Source organism: Crotalus tigris, unplaced genomic scaffold (assembly GCF_016545835.1).
Source record: "Crotalus tigris isolate CLP2741 ecotype Arizona unplaced genomic scaffold, ASM1654583v1 scf7180000017560.2302168, whole genome shotgun sequence".
Taxonomy (NCBI): Eukaryota; Metazoa; Chordata; class Lepidosauria; order Squamata; family Viperidae; genus Crotalus; species Crotalus tigris.
Genome location: NW_024096474.1, coordinates 1,338,075 through 1,355,614, shown reverse-complemented (window position 1 = coordinate 1,355,614; position 17,540 = coordinate 1,338,075). Strand labels below are relative to the sequence as shown.

Below are 17,540 nucleotides of genomic sequence, written 5' to 3'. Positions count from 1 at the left end.
TCACATCTGCAATTCTGCAGACTTGGTTTCTATTTGGGACAGAGAGACTTGGGGACAGGGTTGGTTTCTGCTTTTAAAATCCTTTAGGGAAATATATTCTGCCTTTTAAATATTTCCAAAAATATTTCTTTCTCTGGGGGGGGCAGACTTCCCACACTAATGTCACCTGTTTGTAAATGCAAAATATCCATCTTGAATATTTATATAAGAACAAAAATCTGATAAATGTCAGCTATCCAATCCCACAAACATTTTTTGTTAATTTGGAACCGGTAATTATGTTTTTTTGTTGATTTGGAAAAAAATCATCTTTATTACAGTCCAAGATCGCAGATTGTTACATCTGCAGAGTGTTGTTGCTTCATTTTTTAAAAAATCTGGCCTCAATTGGCCATCATTCAACTTAATTGACTCACTCTAGGCCCAATAATCTTGAAAGAAAACACTTTCCCCATCCATTTTTATACTAATATTGTATATCTCCATTATTCCCCCATTTGTGTGTCTTTTCTTTAAACAAATATGCTTGGTGACATTTACTGAATTCTAAAAGGTTAATGAAATAGGAGTTCCCTTTGCAGAATCTATGCTGATTTTTCATGTTATTGTTATTGCCTATAAAATGTGCATGGTGCTAAATCATTCCAATGCAGGACAGTTTATGATAAATAAATATTTCATGCAATCAAATAACCACTTTTTAAAAAATCAAAATTTCATTATAAGAAATGGGGAAAAGTGAGCAATTAAAAATGTACTCCCCTGCCCTCATTAACACCTCAGTAAACCCAAACCAATAAAAAGTAGCAATTAACATATTAAAAATAAATAATGATGGTAAAGGATCACATTCCAGATATCCTCTATAAGAATTCATCCTTTGCTAGTTTCCAAATGGAATTACTGAGGCGGGCAATCCATCTAGTCAGAGGCTATCACTGAAAAAAAAAGCCCATAGGTTTTAGCTTAAGGCCAACTCAATTCACACAAATGGAGCACTACTGCATTTCTCAGGAAGATCTTCTTGGATGAGTTAATACTGGTTCAGGCAGCCAGTCCTGCAAATACTTTGGTACCAAATGTTATAAATCAAAACAAATATTTAAAATTGGACCCCCAAACATAATGGCAACCAATGTTGATATTGTATTGTAAGTATCCACAAAATGGGTATACTCTGAACAGAGTGACTAGTACTAGTCAACAAGCAGGATTGTGCTTCAAATTTAATTTCCAACAGAATCCTGTAACAATAGTAGATTTCAAAATGAGCCCCATAGAGCACATTCCAAAAGCCTAACTACATGGTCATAAAGGGATGAGTTACTGCACATTGCTGCTCCCATTCCATGAAGGGCTGCAACTGATATATCAGAATTCTTGTAGCATACGTAGAAAACATGGGCAATATTTCATAAGCTTTATGTTTTCCCATTACCAACAATATTCATGAGCAAAATGTCAAAATTCAGCAATGCCACATTTGTTGGTGTTCTTTAACAAGTGATAATTAATAATCCATTAACTTATTTAATTTATATCTGACCTTTCTGCTCATCAGCCTAAAAAAAACCACATAGCCCTGACTAACATTAAACAATGGCATATTTACTTATTAAACTTGTATGCCATCCATCTTGCTGGAGGCGACAATCACCAAAATGATTCACTGGAACATCTGCAAAAATTATCATGTGTTAACACTGAAAACTGGTGGGAACATAGAGTTGAAAAAGTAGTTCAAAATGAGCAGTTAAAATATTGTGGGATTTCTGAATACAAACTGATAAAGTCTTAGCTGATTAAACTGTGGTTGAAAAGAAGAAAGTGTAGATAATTGATGTGGCAATACCAAGAGATAGTAGGATAGAAGAGAAAGAATTGGAGAACATCATAAAGTATCAAGATCTGAAAACTGAAATTAAAAGATTATGTGTTATATTTTATTTTTATATTATGTTTTCTTTCTCCCTTTCTTTTTTCTTTCCTTAATTTCCTATTTTTTATCTTTCTTTGTATTTTATACATTTATAAAACAATAAAAATTATATTATGTGAAAGATTATGCATTTTGACCCAGGTGGTTAAGGCAAAGCAGGCCTCTAGAGAGTCCTTTATTTATCTCAACAAATGGTCCATCAAATCCCCCTCCAACAATTGGTAAGTCTCCACCCCCATGCTACCCTGAAGGCAGCCACCCTCAGTCCCCCAAACAACAGCCTTTATAGTACAAATAAAATCCCAGAGTAGGAACACGCTCATAGGGCAAGGTCCAGGGTTCCATGTCCAGTCCACAAGGCAGAATAAAGGCACAAGACAATGGCAATCCCCAGGGCAAATAAAAGGTCCAAGGCAAGAAGCAGTTCCAAGGGCACAGAGAAGCAAGGGCTAGGACCAAGACACAAGGCAAAGAGCAATCTTTGAAACAAGGCAAGGTAAACAGCAACAGGCAGAAGCTGAAACCAGAGGCAACCAAACCAAAGCAAATAATTGTTCCTAGCAAAGACTAACTTCCCACAACTTCTCCTTAAAGTTACTCCACTCCAGGTATTCCTTGTGAGGAGGGCTGGGGTGACCTCCTCCTGAGTAGCTTTGCAGCCCTTCTCTGGGCTTGGCTATGTTCTGCTCTCCATGCCCTTCCATCGGTGGAGGAGGCAGCTGTTCCTCATCAGAGATCTGCTGCCTCTCAGCACCACTACCTGTCAACAGCAGTCATTCCTCCCCAGGGTTTATGCAGGCAGGCAGCCTGATGAGCCTGGGATAGCATTGTCCTCACTTCTGGCCTTTCCAAAAATGCCAAGGGAGATGTGCCATCCCTGTCAGATGGTCCCAATTCCAACTCCTCCTCCTCTGAACTGGGATCTGATGGGGCCATGACATTATGGCATAAACTGGCCATTTAAATCCCAGGATTATTAACCCACTGAATGGCACTTAGTAAATCTTCACATCAACAAAAAATCTGTCTATCAATTACAAAAGCCACACTGCTTGGATCCATATATATACTACACCAAAATTTACTGTTTTAAATTCCAAGGAAAAGACTTTTTTGACTTGTAGCAGAGGCATATTTAAGTGGACCCAGCACTGCCTCAACATCTTTTTTTTTTTTAGAGATAAAAGTTATGATCTAGATTCAGGCACCATTTGCAAAATTTCCCAAAACCTATTAGTAGGATGGGAATTGCAGATAGAAGGCAACTGGGCAAGACTGTAAAAGCAGCAATTTGTGGGATCTGTTGGCAAAATCAGTCTAGTTGCTTAGCCAGGATGGGAATCTTCCCAGGCAGTTAATTACATTAGATAAATCTTAGTAGAGGAAGAAGTTAAAAACTATCATGTGTCCATTTCAAATGTCCAAAATGGAAATGATTGCAAACTGTAGTTCTCCCCATCCCACTCTCCATAAAGCTACTTTGCATTTCAGTATTTACACAATGAATTACAGCTCAGAAACTTGATGATAGGGCACTACACTGTCATACAAACAGAAAAACATGTCCTCTCCTTAGAGGAGAATACTAACATTGTTCTATTTGTATTTTGCACATCTGAAGATTCCCAATGCTAATGTAGAATCAAAAAAAGAAGGTACAATTTCATATCCCTAGTCTTTCCCTGGGGACTTCCTCGCTCCCTCTCTCCCTCCCTCCTGTACACATTTTCCATGTGTAAATTTCACTAAACTCTATAGGACTTACTCCAAGTAGTCTTGGCAGGATTGCACAATGTACCCAGGACTGAGTTTTGATCATAAATGCTCCTATACTCCGATTTCCTAGTCCACTTCCTTAGGGTTGTAGGCTCCTCATAAACATGAAACATTTAATTCTACTCTTGATTTATAATTGCCTAGGAGACTGAGGAGCTGAAAAATAGTGAAGCTTTTTCCTCCCATTTTCTATTAACACACTTCCAAATTAATTGCTGCAAGCAGCAAATCATAGATTCTAACAGTAGGCTAAAATTTAGGAGCTTTATTTGGCACTGCACATCACCTTGCAGCATTTTCCTCACATTGTAGAACCGTGAATCCTGATGGCAAGGCCCCTGGCCCAGAATACTGTTTTGAAATTGCTAATTCTCAGTTGAAAGTATTGAGGTAGATTTGTTATGGTCCTGACAGGGGAAGGAATGTATCAAGATGTCATACTACCCTGCTGTCTCTTCTACTGACATATAGACTGCAAATTTCTTGGGACAAAAACCTGACTTTTGTCTCTCTCTTACATGGTTGGATTCAAACCTAATCATCTTTAGAATCAGTACATTGAAATCAGTAGGGCAAATTAGTCACAGTTCACTTCCATCCCATTGTTTGCTATCAGAATATGCTAAATAAGTTTATACATTGTACATTGTCTAATCCTTTGTACATTGATACCCCTATGTAAATCATGCCAGCAATGTAGCATTATTATAGTGGAAGGGTGTGCTAAAGGTATAGTATTGAAAAGAAAGTTCTAGGATTTAAGTATAAAAGGGGTTAGGAACTTCCTTGGAGTTGTAATCTGGGGACAGTGTTACACTGCAGACTTCTTTTTGTTTTATTATCAGTTTAACTTAACTGTTTCTTCTACAAAAGTATATTTCAAATGGGAATGGGTAAAACTGCTTATGCTTCTCAAAGATTCTGCTGTAGATTCCCAAAGCAGCAACTGCTTCTGTTTCTGAACTTATTGAATGGCTCACAGTCCAATCTATGTACAATCATACAATCTATGATTTTTGTAGATGCAATTTTAACTGCAGAAACCCTCTATAAAAAAATCTCAGGTTGCTTATGAGAATTAGTCCCAGTTATTGATGGAGAGCACATAACACATGCATGCAGAGCAGGTGTTTTTATTATTATATCACAATTCGTTGCTAAATAAAATCAAACTCCTCACTGGGTAAGGCTGAGGGTATCATGATACCCACACTACTTGCTGTTCTGCTCAGCTGCTAATTCCAGGTCAGTGGCTGCTGCCTCCATTAGGAATGCAGGAGAGCAGCATTTACCAACTCATATCATTGCTGTTCATGCAGCCCATGCGAGACAATTGGAAAATGTGGCTGTTTAAGGGAAGAAGATTGACAGTGGTTACTATGCAGCAGAAAGTTTATTGGCACACAGATAAACAACTAAAAATCAATTCCAAAGTCAATAAAGGACCTCCTTAGGAAATCTGTACTGCAAAGGATCTTTTCAACTGCCATCTTTGGGAGCATCAAAATGACTTGACAGAAAGCATGGAAGAAAAAAGTTGGGGACATTTTTTAATTGGTTGCCGAAGGCTGAAGATGTTAAATGAGATGGACAGGAGCCATTGTCTCTGCTGGTGTGTGAATGGGATGTGCAAGGCAGGTAGAAATGCTGAAACATGAATGGAACAGATTAGCACAGAGTGGCTAATCATAGGGCAAGGCATCATTTGTCTGCATCCCATATGGGGATGGCTTCTGCAATCTCTTTACCTATTGTTAAAATCATGTTTTCCCAATATTTTTTAAAGCAAATTCTATGCAAGACTATCCTTAGGATACATATATTTGTAATGTCAGGTTTTACTCCTGAAATTGACATTAATCCTGAAAAATAAAGATGTTTTTTAGAAATATATGCAGCTTGCTTTTCACAAACTATAGAACAGTTCCTTAGTCTCAACTTACTATAGTTATCAGAAAAAGTGGGCTAATTCTGGGAATTAAGGAGATAAGATATGGGAATGAATTAATCTATCTTGTTCTCTTCTGTCAGTTTTTACATGTGTTTTCCAAGACACCTAGCAACTGTATTTTTATATTGATCCTGTTATGGACTGAGACAGAGAGAGGTCCTGCATGCAGGTTTGTAAGTGGAGATATGTAAATGCAAATTGTTCATCATATTTCAATTTGCACATTTCCAAATTTAATATATCTAGATTTAAGAGCTAAGGCTAATTAGGATATTTCATGTTTTTTATCTGAAAATTTTATTATACCAAAATTAAATAATTAAATTCTGTTTGTGCATTAGTCTAAACTCTGGAAGTACAGATCAGACCAAATTAATATGGTCAGGAAAAATATTTCTCAAGGACTGTTTAATTGAATACTAAGTATAATATTATTTTTGTTCTGATTTAAATATGAAGGAGATTGAGCCTTGGGACACAAACACAGGAATAAGCACAACTTTCCCATTTTCCTTTGCCCTTCCTATGACAGCATATTTCTAAGTCAGACCTATTTTTTTAAGCAGAAAATTTCTTTTTGAAATATGTACAAAATTCTGAAAGATGTTGTTCCTCTCTTCCCTAGTTCCTATTATCCAGAAGCTGTTAGCTCAACCATAAAGTTAGAGTCTTCACTTAGCTTTTTCCTTTCCCTTCAAAAGTACTGTAGGATTGGGTGATACTATAGACATTACAATTTATAATTAGCAGCTATAAAGGTATGTTGTCTGGCCAGGTGTAAAGTTAATCTGGTATGTGAAAACTTCTGCAATTTTTATTTTGAAGAAAAATAAGCCAGCTGGGTGAGGCAAGGAAAAAAATACCAGCATTTTCTCCTTTTCCCTTCTACTGCAGAAGCTGAGAAACAATAGACAGGAGAGATTCCACTCAGCTCTTATTATGGAATTTGTCACCATCATAGGATTATGGATACCAGATTAGACAATGTTGTCCAAGAAAAATCTCTCTTGTGTCTCTCAGGCATTCTGCTTCATCTTCCTCTTTCAGATCTTTTATTTTAAAGAAGTGGATACAAAGTTGCCATTCTGCAAATCAAACCACCAGACTCTCGTATCATATTTACTTGTAGCCATGTCTCAAGGCCCAAGAGTGGCCTTACTTGGAGGATCCCAAGGGCTTAGGTCACCTTATTTGTCTATTGGTTGAATCAGTTTTATAAACTACCCCAATCAAAAAAGATTCTAGGAAGTATATATTACAAACCAAATATATATATATATATATAGTAATAACCAACAGCAATGATACAGCCCTTTGGCTAGCCACAGTTTCATAGGATCTATCTCACTGAAATAAAATGGTTTTGAGGATCTCCTGACATCCTAGGAGGTCAGGATCAGGTCCACAGGGTAGAGGTCATTACTGAGAAAACCTAATTTGTGACCCATAACCCTCTTACCTCACATGGAAGGGGGATTTCTAGCACACTCTCATTTTTGGTTTAGACTAAGAAGGCAAAATCACTTTTAGCAGAGCAATCCCTAATAGTCTGGTTCCATGGTATATAGAGCTTTATCAGTGATAACTAGCATTTTTAATTGGGCCTAGAAGCCTACTGGTTGCCAGTGAAATGAGGTCAACATAGATGTCATTCCCCAAAAATGAGTTGACCCAACTACTAATCTAACTACTGCATTTTGCATCAGCTAAAACTTCTGGATTGTCATGAAAAGAAGCCATAAGCAGAATATGTTGCAGTGCAGCATGTAGGTGTAATCAAAAATGGAGTCACTGTTGATAAGGCTTCATCATAAGGCTTCATCAGGGTATAGTTGGCATACTGGGGAAATGGCCATCCACTCACAACTTCCATCTGTTGTGTTAGCAAGACCACTAGAGGCACCTCAAATGTTGGACCGGCAACAACTACATAAAGAGGAAACATTAGGGCCAATATGACTGGATAGCTATGATATTTTCCCCAATCACAAAATGATGCCCACACCTCTTCTGAGATGAACCTCTAGGATGCAATGTCTAAGTCAGAGAAAACCTAGCTTTGCTTCAAGGAAGTACTATGGCCCTATTCTTCTGTGTTGCAGTACACCAAGAGAACAAGAAATCTTATTGATGCTCTCATCTCCTTTCATGCTTTCTTGCTTACTCCTGAAAGTGGCAGATTTCAGAGGAGTAGGATTTCTAACAACTTTCTAGCTAACGTGAAAAGTACCTCTACTTTTCTCCATGTTCTCCATGTGCAAGGCAGGAAGAAATTTACTCTCTGAAGACCAGGTTTTTCATTTAAAATAGACTTGGCAGAGTTAGTCATTGTTTTTCAAGTGCACATGTAGCCTTATATGTAGTTCAGCTAATGCCTGGCCTCTTGTCTTGCAATTTGAATGCAATAGTTCCTAAATAAAACTGCTATTTATTTATTTATTTATTTATTGCCCTACTTTTCATTCAGGAGCAGGTGACATTCTTCTCTTAGTTGTCTCCACAGCAATGCTGTAATAGAGGTTGGGCTGAGAGGGAGCAACTGAGCACAAGTCACCCAATGAGCTTCTATAGCTGAGGGAAGACTTGAGCCTGTGTGTCCCCAAGGACAGTCCAACATCTTAAGCATTACATTGACTTACTTCCTAGCCTCATTTTAATATCCTCATTGGATTTACCTTTGAGTAAACCTGCTGCACATACAGTAAATGCAATATCCATTCTGTCTGTCTGTCTGCCTGCCTGTCTCTCTTTCTAGAATTCCTACTCTACACCCTGTTTAGATAGAAAGTTGATAGAAAGTAGGTGCTATTTTATTCATACTACATTAAAAGAAGCCCACAGAAAGGCCAATAATGAAGGAATATGGTGCTGAACATTTGTAATCTGGATCCAACTTGACCTTAAAAACTATGCTTATTATACTGCAAAATGCTCCAAAAACTTTGCTTGTGTGGAAAACCATTTCAGCCTCTCCCCCTTTAAAAAAAAACAAAACAGAACACTAACATTTAATATTTGGGGCAGTTTGGGACAAGAAGATCTGGGGCTCCAGATGGCTAAATTAACTTTTTTGATTAGAGAAAAGATAACACCTACATTTAGTGTTAACTGGAAACCCTTGTTTGTTTTTGTTTTGTTTTTGCACGAAACAGCAAAAAATGAACTTTTGATTTAACTTTTGATTATTAGAAAAGCTTAAAATAGAAAAGGAGGGGTTGTAACCACAGAGTGATAATTTTGTAATTATACTTGTATTTTCTGCAAAAGAAATCAGAAGCTTCCTCTATTTCTTTTTATCTTTTCTTACTGTATGTTTGTCCTTTTCTTTGTTTCTGCTTTTGTCCTTTCTTTTCCTTCTGTACTGTGTATTGGTTTCTGTTAGTTTTTATCTTCACTCTAAAATGAGAGAAAGTGAGAGAGATGTGGGGCTCTTGTTCTCTTTTATACATCTATTAATTAATTTTCCTTCAGCAGCTGCAGGCACGCATTTGCAGGCAGGCTAAATCCATATGCCACCCCAGACTTGAGCAACCTGGAAACAAAAACAAAACTCTGTGCAACAATGAGGGAGCCCTGGGGAAATTTTCTGTGGCCCCTCACTTAGTTCTCTAGAGTTCTGCTTCAGCATTGCCTAAACTGCTCATCAATCACCTCTACCTCCCAGGGGAGAAAGGGGACTTTTCCAATGCAGCTACTTAGCAGCTCTGAGCTGTTCTGCCTTTGCTGCCATCTCCTGCTTTTCTTTCCCTCCCATCAGGTAACAAGATAGGGAAGCCTGCTACCCCACCTGATGCTAAGAAAGATGGAGTGGGGAAGCCAATATCTGCTCTCAGGAGATGCACCTCTCTGGAGTTCAAGCTGCTGCACTCATGTCACAAAGAGAAGATAAACTAATGCCACCATAATCATATTGTAAGGCTTCAAGCTCAAAGTTCCTGTCTCTTGATCTCTGCATGGCTTAGAGCAAGCAAGAAGAACAGATATGTAGACCAAGGCAGGCATTATAATCAGCCTTTACGGCACAGTGCATTGCAACTGTTGTGCCATTTCATTCTTTTTATTTCGGAGGTCACAGATTTCTCCCCCAGTGCAGGCTGGCACAAATATTTCTTGTGACAAAGTTTTCAAAGGCTACTCAGCTGTTAATCTCTTGACTGTTTAGCATCTAAGCTGATGTTTCATATAGATTTCCGTGTATTGTAAGTCCACTGTGCAGGAACAATTCTACCCATAAATACCATAAGGCTGAAATCAGGTACTAGGAATGCTGACAAGCTATCCTTTGGGATCCTAAGTCAGTTCAATTTTAGATATTTCTACATAACTGTAGGGAAATACGTTGTTCTGGTTCTACAGTTTCCACTTTCCACTGTTGTTGAACTAAAATTCTCGTTATCCCTCATGGTCAGGGCACATAAATCTTTTTTCTCAGCAATCATTAGAGAATGATTGGGAACCATTGACCAATAAAGTCTCAGATCAAAGAACACTGATATGTTGAGATAAACATTTCCACTGTTGTAGAAGGAGGGGAAAAAAGATTATTAATGTTATTCTTGGCTAAGGAAAAGCAAATTGGCAATGAATTAGCAAAAGTGGGCAGAAGATATCTTGCAAAATTTCTGCAAGTTATAGAACTTTTTTTCCCCTTTCTGGCATAGAAGGTATCAGTCAATCAAAACAGAGCTGGAAGGGACCTTGGAGATCTTCTAGTCCAACTCCCTGCTCAAGCAGGAGACCCTAGTTTCAATAATCATTACCCTGCTCAAGCAGGAGACCCTAGTTTCAATAATCATTATTTTAAAGTAAAAAAAAAGGGATTCTGTGGAATTCCTTTAAGATATGTTAGTAGTTATATAGATAGCTTCCCTTGAACCAAGATGACTACTTCTACAATAATCAAGGAAGAATTATTATTCCTGATCAATTTATGCATTTATGATGGTGGCATTCCCATTGCAGCAGCAAGGGACATTTTTTTTTTTAGAAAAAAAAATAGTTTCCAGGTGCTTAAAAAGTAACCTTCACGAGAAAGACTATATATTCTGGAAATTAGAGCCTCATTTTCCCAGATACAATAATGTGTAAAGGCATATAAAGTCTTCTAGCACTATAAAGATTATAATATATATTATGGCATAAACTTCCATAACCTACAGACTGTATGATCAAATATTGGTTATCCTCAAATGGTTGATAACAGAGTTTATTAAGGAGAAAAAAATGTTTGAGAAAACAAATTTGAAAATAAATTATGAAAATAAAATTTGGAGACAAAGGCTCTGACATGCTAGAGCAGTGGTTCTCAACCTTTCTAATGCCGTGACCCCATAATACAGTTCCCCATGTTGTGGTGACCCCCAAGTGGGTGTGGCCACCAATAAGAGGGAGTAGGACAGCTAGGGAAAAGGGAAAAAAATGGCAGACAGCGTGGTTTGGCGACCCCCGTGAAATGGTCATTCGACCCCAAATGGGGTCCCGACCCACAGGTTGAGAACCACTGTGCTAGAGGATTGGTAGGGGTACAAGAGTAGAACTGTACCCAAAGCATGCATTTCTGTGTAATGAGCCTGCTTTACTATTGAATAACCAGTTGTTTTGCTATACATGCAATATCTCTGGTTGCCTTATCCTAACAAGGATTTCTGAAGGCCAATTGCACAGCCTGAATATGAGTTAATTGAAAATGCAGAGGAGTTGACTACACTGAATTGGTCATGATGGCTCAGGGTTGAAGGAAGTTAGAGGGCACTGAGCTATCTAGCCTAGCCTAATAGCAATAGCACTTAGACTTATATACCGCTTCATGGTGCTTTACAGTCCTCTCTAAATGGTTTACAGAGTCAGCATATTGCCCCTAAGAATCTGGGTCCTTGTTTTACCGACTTCTGAAAGATGGAAAGCTGAGTCAACCTTGAGCCGCTCAGAATTGAACTCCTGGAGTGAGCAGAGAGTTAGCCTTCATTACTGCATTCTAATCACTGCACCACCATGGCTCTTCTAATCAAAGGTAGATCATATCAATTCTGCAACTTCCATTTTCTTTTCTGCAGAATTCTTTTTTAATGAGTGGGGAGAAGGAGACAAAAATAGGAAAGAGAAGAAAGTGAAAAAATGAGATACGGGGGGGGGGGGAGAGAAAGTTGACAATCATACTGAATTGCAAGGTGAGGTTGAAAGTGTGATCCAAATATGAAAATATTGGATACTAAATAAGTTGAATATATTGGAGACACAAAACCGTAAACTGAACCTAAATGTTATTCTGGATTTCTTCCATACCGGCCATTCTCAAACATTGTTTTTCATGATTTACTGTTATATTACTGTTCTGTGTGGAGTGATTTGACATCATGCCAGCAGAGCAGAAGACAAAATTTATTCTCTTCCTTCCATTATGACATGTTTTATGTTTGCTTATTTGTCCGTACAAATTTTCTCCCATAGGAGATCTATACCAATTCAAGGGCTCATGTTTTTATTCAAGGGCATGTCTGAGGGCCAGAAGAGCTAGGCATTTTGCTGGTCTTTAGCCTTCTGTGACCCCTCCCCATAGTGCCTCATTTTATCTTTTCCAATAAAAGTAATTATGATATGGGAAGAATGGAGACTATGAAGCAGTTTCCCAGATAAGGTATCCTTCTCAGTGGATATATTTCTCCTGCCAAGCTTCCCCTGTTATGCATTTTTGGAAGGGGCAATTGCAATACAATCTCAAACAAACTGGGAGACACTAGTTTAGGGAGGTTTATAGTAAATCATCACATCACATGTATGTTGATGATGGTACACAGGTAGGATGAAATAGTCTTCCCACTCTGGTGTCCAACTTCCAAGCATCTTGAATCCCAATCTGTATATGAAGACAAATACAAGCTACACAAACACACACACATTCTACTGCATCCATTTACCTGACATTTGGATCATATAATTGAAGACCATGCATATAGATGTGCAATTTCCTAAGCCTCTTGAAGATGACAGGTAACGAAACCAGCAAGTATAATAGGCTGGAACTGAACCCCCACAACCTCACATTATAGTGCACATTTGCCCATTATTACATTGCACTTCCTTCATCTAGGGCAGGGGTAGGGAACCTTGGCTCTTTTATGACTTGTGGACTTCAATACCCAGAATTCCTGAACCAGCCATGCTGACTCAGGAACTTTCATAAAAGAGCCAAAGTTCCCTACCCCTGATCTAGGGGAGCTGTGGTAGCTTGGGACATCATTCAAAACCTGGGGATAAGAGGAAAATGTGCACTGGATGTGTTGGTTCTCATAACAAAATTGGTTTTCAGTAATGTAGGTGGAATCTGGGTAAATCAATCAAAATTTATCAAAACCTCAACATTTACTGTAAATGGTAAATATAACACCAGACCTCCAATAAACATTCACATGTTCTTTTCAGAAAAAGCATATTTTTTGTTTTCAACATGGCCAAACACAAGTTTTTTGATAGAATTATTGGTGGGACATAAGGAACAAAAGATTGAGAACCAATGCTCTATGAGAATAGGAAATGAGCATTCTCATTTCCAGGATACTATTATTACCATTACACTGTACTACTATTATTTGTGAAGGAAAAGCACAAATAAGATGCAGGAGATGAATTCTTCTTCTGAGGTGTCTTTTTATTGGCCGAGTGAACCAGAGCATTCAAGCCAAAGGACACATTTTAATTGGAAGAACTGAAACTTATTTTTTGTGTTTACATTCCTTTCCATAAACCATAATATATATTTACATTGTCTAATCTGCGAAGCATTATGTATAAATGTGCAGTTTTTTTGTTTTGTAGAAAGTTATAGTATTTAATACTCATTTTTCCTATTATTCTTGTAAGATGGATTTTATTGTAGTGGCATTTTGTACCAAGAAAGCAACATGATATTTTGAGATCATATATATCCCATGCCAGCATTAATATCTCTTTCCTCAGGCATGTTTTTTCTTCAGCAGGAATTTTATTCGTGTGTGTGTGTGTGTGTGTGTGTGTGTGTGTGTGTGTGTGTGTGTGTTATGCAGAATGGCTGAAAGAGTATAGGAGAACAAGTCCCCCTGTACTAAGGAAACTTACAAGCTATATAGTAATTTAGAGAAATTGTGACAAAGGCTTTGTGGTGGAATCACACTTTTAAATGCAGTTACAATAAGGCACAGGAAATAGTAAGCTATGCATACTAGAAAATTCTGATCTACATTGATTCATATTTTACTTTTTGAAGCTGAATAGGAAAAACATCTTTCTGTCCATTTCAATTAATAAAATATAGACACAGTTGCCATAAACTGAATGCCACAGATACATTTAAGTGACACAGATTTTGTTTTAACATGAGGCTGTTTTAACATTGGTAATTCACAACATAGAACTTAATTTACCCTTTGAAGAGGTTAACGGTTTAAAAATAATTGCTTTGTTTACACTGATATTCCCATTTAATAAAATCAAATATAATTGATAATACTGCTTGCCAGTTGTGCATTTAAACATTTTCCCTACTGTAACCTTAAAAATTACCACTTGATAACAACTTCCAAAGGTCTCTAAAGCTGCAGCAAAAGTGTTTGGAGCCCAAGCCCTGGTTGTACATCACTTTTCTAATTAAATCTACATTCTGGTTATGCCACTTCACCTCACATCTGGGGACTCATATGATTAAGATGAGCAGAGCAAAGTAAAGTAAAGAGAATTGTCATTTTCTTATCATCCCATCTTTTCAGAATGTGGAAACAGTTCATCATGTAAGTCCTGACCTGTTTGCAGTCTAAAGCAGTATAATCCAGATGTAAACTCCACTGATTAAACTTTAGCTGTGTAGACTAAAACCTGTCATTTTTTGAAGCATCTCTTAAAGCCAGAACTTGAGAAACTGAGAGCTGGTATTAGAAATGACCCTTCTGCATCGGTTTTTCCTCATCCTCTTTAAATCTCTTCTGCATATCATGACATCATTGCTTTATGCTTCTGTCTACCCATCAGCGACAGTCAATTATATAGTGGAAGACCCCCAATTTAATGAAGTCATAACAAGTGGGAGAACTTAACTCAGGACTACTAGTTTTGGTGGTAGCCTAGTGGCCTATGTAAAGTGAAGTTCTGCCCTCCATTTGTAAAGCTGAAAACCTGATTATCTTGGTCTGATTGATCTAGTCTCAGCCAAGCATACTGATTGCTTTTATTAGCTCTGCATCCTTTCCTGCTGCCATGTCTACTTTAGAGTTTTACACACTGCTAGCCCTCCGGTTAAATTGCTCTGTCACATTTCAGTACAGCCTGTGTATCTTCAGCACTGTTCCATTATCTCTTAGCAAAATTCATTTTCCAGCTGTGATACAATCAGGAACCAAGTGCTGTGTGTTCTTTTGCACCTTAAGGAACACATATACATTGCTCACATGATAAGAAAAATCTTAGACCATGATGAAATGTAGACATTTTGAAAAAATTTTCTTTTGGGTACAGCAAAAGAAATCACTTGATATTTCTGAGAATGTAAAAATGGACAATCAAATTTTAGAAGCTCTTTTTCTTTACATTTTCCCAGCACAAACCAACATATCTAGTATATATGCAACACTGAATGTTATGAAATTTCTCAACTCCACTTTCTTCTAACAACTATTGCTAAATTCTGATTTGCCATTAGAAATGTAAACTATAATTAATTTAATTTCAAGTTTAGTTTCTGGCTCAATTCTCCTGAACCACCATAAAAATACTACTGCTACATGATGTCTGGGCAGTAGAAGCACCCACTTCCACTGCCATCCATTCCCCTTTTGGCCAATAGCGTTCCTATCACCTTTTTCCTTGGGATATTTCACCTTTATTTTGCTCTGTATGGGAATGAGTCGGACATTGGTTTGATCTCTCTTTTTTTTACTATTAAAAAGTTAGAAATATATCTTGAATGAAACCAGAAATTACCTGTATTTATATTCTTTTGAATATAATTATTTTGTATGTGAAATATGACAGATAGATAATTTTACTGTTTTATTTTTATTTATTTTATTAGGTTTGAGTTCTAGTCATGTCTGAGAAGCTTCAAAGCCTCCAGAATGCTAATACGTTTAAAAGCTAAACAAGAATATAGCAATGTTACTTCCCAATTGTCAAACACCATCTGAGAAAAGCAAAGCCAACCAATTCCTTACGCAAAACGTTTTCAATGCCTATGTTTAAAGTGCTAAAATAGGATTGTGCTCTCTCTCTCTCTCTCTCTCTCTCTCTCTCTCTCTCTCTCTCTCTCTCTCTCTCCCCCCCCCCCCAGCTTCTTATATCTAATAAGAAGAGAGCAAACAGGTACAATATACTTCACTGGGAATACTTGACTGGACTGAACTAACCAGTAGAGAGTGATGGGATTTCTCTCATTTAATTACAAGAACTTCTCAAAATACACATTTTTTAAAAAGTAAACAGAGGATTCAAAATAGTGAAGAAATAACTATTCTAAGACTAGTTAAAAGGTTTTTTTTAAAAAAAACTCATAGGAAGAGCTTTACTATTTACAGGTCACAATCTTCTCCATAAGAGACAATGATAGATGACAGATAATTTCAAAGCTTTAAATAAATTAGTACATCAAATTTTACACAAATCCAAATCTTCCAACTCTTTGGGGTGGGGGCAATGTGTAAACCATACTGTAAATCTAGATAAGGGATCGGATTAGAAAACCTTCTTCCCTTCCCAATGCAAACCAAGGCAAAGCTCTCCATTTAGCCCTGTGAGATTGGAAAACATTGTCAAATCAGCATGGCACAAGCAGAATTCCTTTGCACTGTTTTTAGTAACATCTAATTGCTTATGCAGCCTGAAGTAGTCAGACCAAGAAAAAACATTTATATCTTATTTGCCAGAGCAGATCACAGGAAGTGCTTCTATGGCTCTTCCAGTGGAGGTTGGCAAAATGAAGAGGCTTATTGATAAGCAAATACTTTCTCACTCAAACTCAATACTCCAGATCAATTTCCCCAACATTTCAGGAGTCTTTGGGAAACCATTGATATATGGTCTTATTGTGTTGTCAACCCTGTCCTGTACACTGTCCTCTCACACAGCTTCTCAACACACTTAGCTAGATTTGGCAGCTTTGTGCCTCTATTCCAAACTATTTGCCAGTGGCTTTTGCACTCCTTGATATATTTCCCTGGTAGCAGTAGAGTATGTGACTGTTGCAGAAATGAATTGCATCAACACTGCAACTGATGTACAGCTAACCCTGTATCAAAGACTTCAGGCAGCTGTACAACCTATTTTAACAAGCTGTTTTGCTTGTTAATTGCCTCAAGCTGGAAGAGGAAGCAAGCCATTATATACATTAAGCTTAAGGAATGGCATTAAAATAGGCCCAATGCAGCGGGAAAGGCCTGTGATTGAATAAGTACTGTAATCCTTGCACTGACTAGTGTAAGTTATGCCATAGTAGTTGTTGAGTCCTTGGCGGGAAGCAGACACGAGAAGCAGTTGAAGTTCTCAGTTTCCTTTATTCAGCGTTCAGCTTACAAGTAGATGGCTTCAGCAGCTCCCCAAACCTCCCAGCTTCTTATATAGACGCTTCCTGGGTAAATGTGTTACTTTTCCCGCGCCAGCACCCACGCATGCGCACGGCACTGGCGACAGCCTGTCTGGTCCCGGGCAGCTTTGCACCTGCCCAGGACTGCCTGCAAACGCCCGAGCCGTTTGCAAGGCTCGGGACATAACACCCCTTTCCCCCGGGCTAAAACTACTACCAACATATAAACATTTATTTTATGCAGTGTTCTGCTTCTCAGTGCTCCTATCGTTAACTGGCTTTTGTTTAGCCAGCAATGTTATGTAATCCTCTAAGTATTTAGGAGACTTCTTTGC

At 37.8% G+C, this 17,540-nt stretch overlaps 1 protein-coding gene across 1 annotated transcript in view; it reads left to right on the top strand.

The window, feature by feature from the left end:
• Nucleotides 1-17,540, top strand: part of TNR (tenascin R) — a 578,617-nt gene that overhangs the window by 206,504 nt on the left and 354,573 nt on the right. The gene's annotated exons all lie outside the window — the stretch shown is intronic.